The sequence below is a fragment of the Penaeus monodon genome, unplaced genomic scaffold (assembly GCF_015228065.2).
Source record: "Penaeus monodon isolate SGIC_2016 unplaced genomic scaffold, NSTDA_Pmon_1 PmonScaffold_8329, whole genome shotgun sequence".
Taxonomy (NCBI): Eukaryota; Metazoa; Arthropoda; class Malacostraca; order Decapoda; family Penaeidae; genus Penaeus; species Penaeus monodon.
The window spans coordinates 9,491-14,479 of record NW_023663581.1 but is presented as its reverse complement, the minus strand read 5'-3'; the positions used below and the strand labels follow the sequence as shown (position 1 = coordinate 14,479).

General features: G+C 34.6%; 1 pseudogene; it reads left to right on the top strand.

The window, feature by feature from the left end:
* Positions 1 to 428: 428 nt before the first annotated feature.
* LOC119571844 lies at positions 429 to 4,659 on the top strand (annotated as a pseudogene).
* Positions 4,660 to 4,989: the final 330 nt, after the last annotated feature.

The following is a 4,989-nucleotide window of genomic DNA, read 5'->3' as shown; positions in this document are numbered from 1 at the left end:
TGCGAAATTATTAATTCATCGTTTCGAATTAACATGCCCTAAAATCATAGATCAGTGACAACGGAAATATTTACAATGCAGGGGTTTTTTCTGGTCGGCATCTAGCCTGACTAGTTTTCATTGGGGCTGTTTCATTTTGCTATACCTCTGTACATGTGTGCATTTAGATAGATAGATAGATAGATAGATAGATAGTAAATGTATAAAATTATATATAGATATATAAAATATATATTTTTTTACTCTTGTCATTTTATTTGTATCTATGTAGAAAATATCCCACCCCTTATTGCTGTTGTCTTACCCTCTCCAGTTACGTATCACCAACCTTTATCATTTCTCTCCACCAAATATCTTATGTAAACAAAATCAGAATTGTTGTTAATATTCCATTCAGAGTGGTCATCACCCTTGTATTTCTTTCTCAGGTGGTGACCTCCATGTCCCCTGCCAACATCGTCCCATTGCTCAAGTCCAGCAAGGCACAGTGGAAGATTTGGATGCTTGTGTCAAGGCAGGAAAGGAGGTTTGGCAGGTAGGGACTAGTGAGACACTAAACAGACTTTTATTTGTTTGGGGAAATAAAATCTTTGACTTTATTTCTGTCTTAGTATTAATATTTCATTTCTAAGAAACAGATTTTGGTTGCATTCTTTGTATAGTTTTGAAAAAAAATGTAATGGGAATCCCTTTCAGTGTGGGCAGATATGCCAGCTCCTGCCCGGGGGGAGATTGTGCGTCAGATTGGTGTCGCCCTGAGGAAAACCTAGAGCCCCTTGGAAAGCTTGTGGCCTTAGAGATGGGTATGTGTTCTAGGTTCTCTTCTTAATAGATGGCTGAATTTTTTTTTCCCGGGAAAACATTATTAAATCTTCTAGCGCATAGTAATTATAATAAATTTTATGGTAAAAACCTGGAAAATCTGATAGTGCTTCTCATATTAATACTTTTATAGACTAAATATCATGTAAAATATGCTTCCATATGTGATATTTCTTCTCCCTTGCTTTATTAAACAAACAGACCTAATGTTTTACTATTCAAGATAGTGTATGTTCTTCAGTTTATTGAGAAATATTTTCCCTTAAATTTATGTAAATCTTTATTCCTATTATCTTTTTAGTATTTTTTGTTTCAAGAAATTTGGGGAACAGGAATATTAAGTACATTCTTTAATTTATCAGGACTTCTTTTTATCAGGGATTAAACATAATTCCCAGAAAGATCAAACCAGAGGGCATTGGTGAGGTGCAGGAGTATGTAGACATCTGTGATTTTGCCGTTGGCTTGTCTCGCATGGTTGGTGGCTCTGTGTTTGCCCTCAGAGCGCCCGGGACATGCCCTCTTGGAGAACGGGAAAATCCTCTGGGTATTGTTGGTGTGATTACAGCATTCAACTTCCCGTTGCTGTATATGGCTGGAACAGTGCTATTGCAATGGTAGGGTTTAGACACTTGGATTATGGCTCCTTTTGTATATATTTATAAAGATTTGAGGTATTTTTCTATTCTATCACTGACTAAAATGAAGTAATTGCATTGGAAAGGGAATTTTTTGCTGGTAGTATTGTTTGACAATAATAAAATTAAAGTTATCATTCCTTATTTATGTATACAGATGGACTTAAGGTATAAGCTTTGTAAATCTGGTTAAAGACACAGTTGTTATTTAAAATGATTTAAGTAGAGTTTGTTTTTAAATAGATATTTATTTTACCTAATTCATGAAGAAAAAATTGGATTCTAAAACCAAAATGATAAATTATATATATGGCTTAGAAACATGTAGGTATTTCTATACAGTTAACTCTACTGGTAAAATGGGATGGCCTAAATATAAAGATTCTTGGAATGATGTCTATCAAAATTCATATTTTTTTGGGATGTGGCAACACACTTTTATGGAAGGGGCCCCAACCACTCCACTAGTGTCAGTACTACAACCAAGATTGTAGCCTCGGTCTTGGGGAAAATAAAACCCTTCCTGGAGCTGTGTCTGCATTGGGGCTGTGGCGGTGCTGATGTTGGCACTGCTATTGCTAAGGTGAAGGATTCCATTGGTCTCTTTCACAGGTTCTACAAATGTTGGAAACCGGTAAAAAGAGGGAATTTCTCCTGCAGTATGTGGTACAGATTTTGGTACTGAGTTTTCTGTTAAAGAAAGGATCTTTTCCTGGGTTAATCAGTCATCTATAGAGGAACTTGGAATTTTAACATAAATACAAGTTTTACTGTTCTCTGCCTTTATTTATTTTAATTATTATATTAAAGAATGTCTAATGTAAAGTTGTGATAATGGACCATTTACATTATTAAAAAACAGAATGATTATTCATGGATAAAAAATGTACTAATGAACATCTTAATCCATTTTTCCCCAGGTTTCCCTTATGGTTCAGAGAGTTTGGGCCCCCATCTGCTAGAACTTGGCGGCAATAATGCCATTATTTGGACGGGATGCCATATTTAGATGGTTGTGAGGCACTTTGTTTGCATGTGTTTGGCACTGCAGGCCAAAGATGTACTACAACCCGTAGGTTAATTCTGCTGAAAAGGTTTGTATTTATATAACTTAATGATTTAAACTGAATAAAAAACCCCAATTTGAAGAAAAATTCTATTCATGATAATGTTGGCAAATAAATAGGTTATTAAGCATGTGTTACCCTTTGTATTGTTCAGTCCAATTTTACCTCCACTGAGCAAAATAAAACTTTTTTTGAATCCTCTGATGTACCAACATTGTCCTTATTTTGATTAGTTTACATAATAAGGATATGAGAAAAGGGTTTCATTTTGTATTTATTTTGATTGATGTTCATTTTATCACTTATCCATTAAGGTGACTAAGGGGTTTCATCATGCACAGGGCTTGGGTACCTGTGTAACTCTATACATATTGATTTCAAATGGTCAATTTTTAAAAAGGGGACCTTGTATTGCTGTTATTTTGGGTTCAGTAAAAAGCCTTTTTGTTTCAGTTGTGGGGATGTGCAATAGTTTGTTTTTGGTGAAATGTGATTTTTGTTGTAATTAACTGTCCATAGTAATTCAACAAGTATGAATATTTTTTTATAGGTCCATGATGAGATTGTTTTAGCGTCTTGTAAAGGCTACAAAATTCATGCCCCGTTTGGGCGACCCCTTGGATGATGGTGTTCTGTATGGACCCATGCACTCTCAGCAGGGAATTGATGGTTATCTTGCTGCTGTCAAGGAAGCTGTTTCTCTTGGAGGCAAGTGTTCTTTATACTATTATTTAAAACTAAAGCTACAGAAGTAACCAAAGAAACGTCTATAAACAATGAATTTTGAAGTTGTATTCGTAACAGCATTAATTTATTTTAGTACCCTTGATTAAGGCATTTTGCTGGAATTTTTGAAAATTAAATTGCAAATTTTGCTGATATTTACATATGCTTTACTAAAAATTTCTGTTAGCCACTTCAGACTTTTTTTACATTTTGTTTTCGAATTACAGTAAAATATATCCAAAAGCTTCAACATGTTTATTTACACATGAGCATGAGATTCTACTTTTGACCTATTTGTCAACGACTTTATGCTTCAATGTTTGCATTTTGGTTTATCAATTCACCAAAAAAGAAAGTATCCAGTTTTTTTTTTTATTTTGCAGTCCACTTCAAGATTTCTTTTTTTTTTTTTTTTTTTTTAGTTGTTCATAAACTCCTTACATCAAGTGGTATTGTCTCCCTTTAAAGATCTTAAAATATATTTTCTTCATAAGATAGATTTACAGGGCTAAAATTTACTGTTTTACTTGTAGACTACAAGTATCTTTAAGTCCAATAAATAATATTCACTTTCCATCATATTTCATTTTTAATAATACTCCGCCTGGTATTTTGTGATTATTCATTTGGATAGTCACACTCAACTCTGATCATCTTTTTTGAATCTTCTCACACTATTTTTGTCTTTTATCCTTGAAAGCACGTAAAAAATTTTTCATCTTCTCAACAGGAAAAGGTTGAATTTGGTGGTAATGTGATTGACCGTGAAGGCTTCTATGTCGAGCCAACCATTGTCACTGGACTCCCTCATGACTCCCCTGTTGTCCACCGTGAGACCTTCGCCCCAATTGTTATGCCTTAAGTGCCCATCATAGATACGGAATTCAGTGGGAAAAATTTAGTTAATCAGGCCCTTTCGTCTTCCCTCTTCACACAGAACCTTTGGGAATGTTTTCAAGGGAGGTTTTCTTATGAATTACTGTGATTCTAATTTGGTAAAACAATGTATTAAATTTATAAAAAGGGTGAAAAAAGAGAGATTCTTAATCAAAAATAAAGGTTCCAAGAAAGTAAGGGACTGGAAGATAAATCCTGAACTCATTTTCCAGTGGCTTGGACAAAGGGCTCAGACTGCGGTATCATCAATGTAACATCCCTACCAATGGAGCGGAAATTGGTGGAGCCTTTGGTGGTGAGAAAGCCACAGGTGGTGGCAGGGAGTGGGGCTCAGATGCATGAAACAGTACATGCGTCGATCAACCTGCACCATCAACTACCCCAAAGGGAAATTCCCCTTGCTCAGGGCATTAAGTTTGAGTAATGCAAAAGAATATAGACCTTCCCTTTTACTGCTAAATAGTACAATATGTGGTCAGAGCAGCTGCTGTTGAATATTTTCTTATATTGAGAAATACAGAAACAACAGTTGTATTGGCTGTCAGTTTGGGAGCTAATAGTAGCTGGGTTAATGAAGATAAAACAAAACCCTTTACAGGCAGTTAGATAAAATGTTTTGTGATGTACAGGACAATTGCAATTAAAGAGTTATATCCGGTGATTGAAGCTTTCTGTAAATGCTCCAAAAAACTTACACAACAGATATAGCATCCCAAAATATTTTATATACATGAATAATGATATTTTCTACCAGTGCCATTTGAAATTTGTCTTTTCAGTACCTTTAATAAAAAAAATTGAAAAATGCATTTTTATTTTATCCTCGAAGTAAAAAAAGA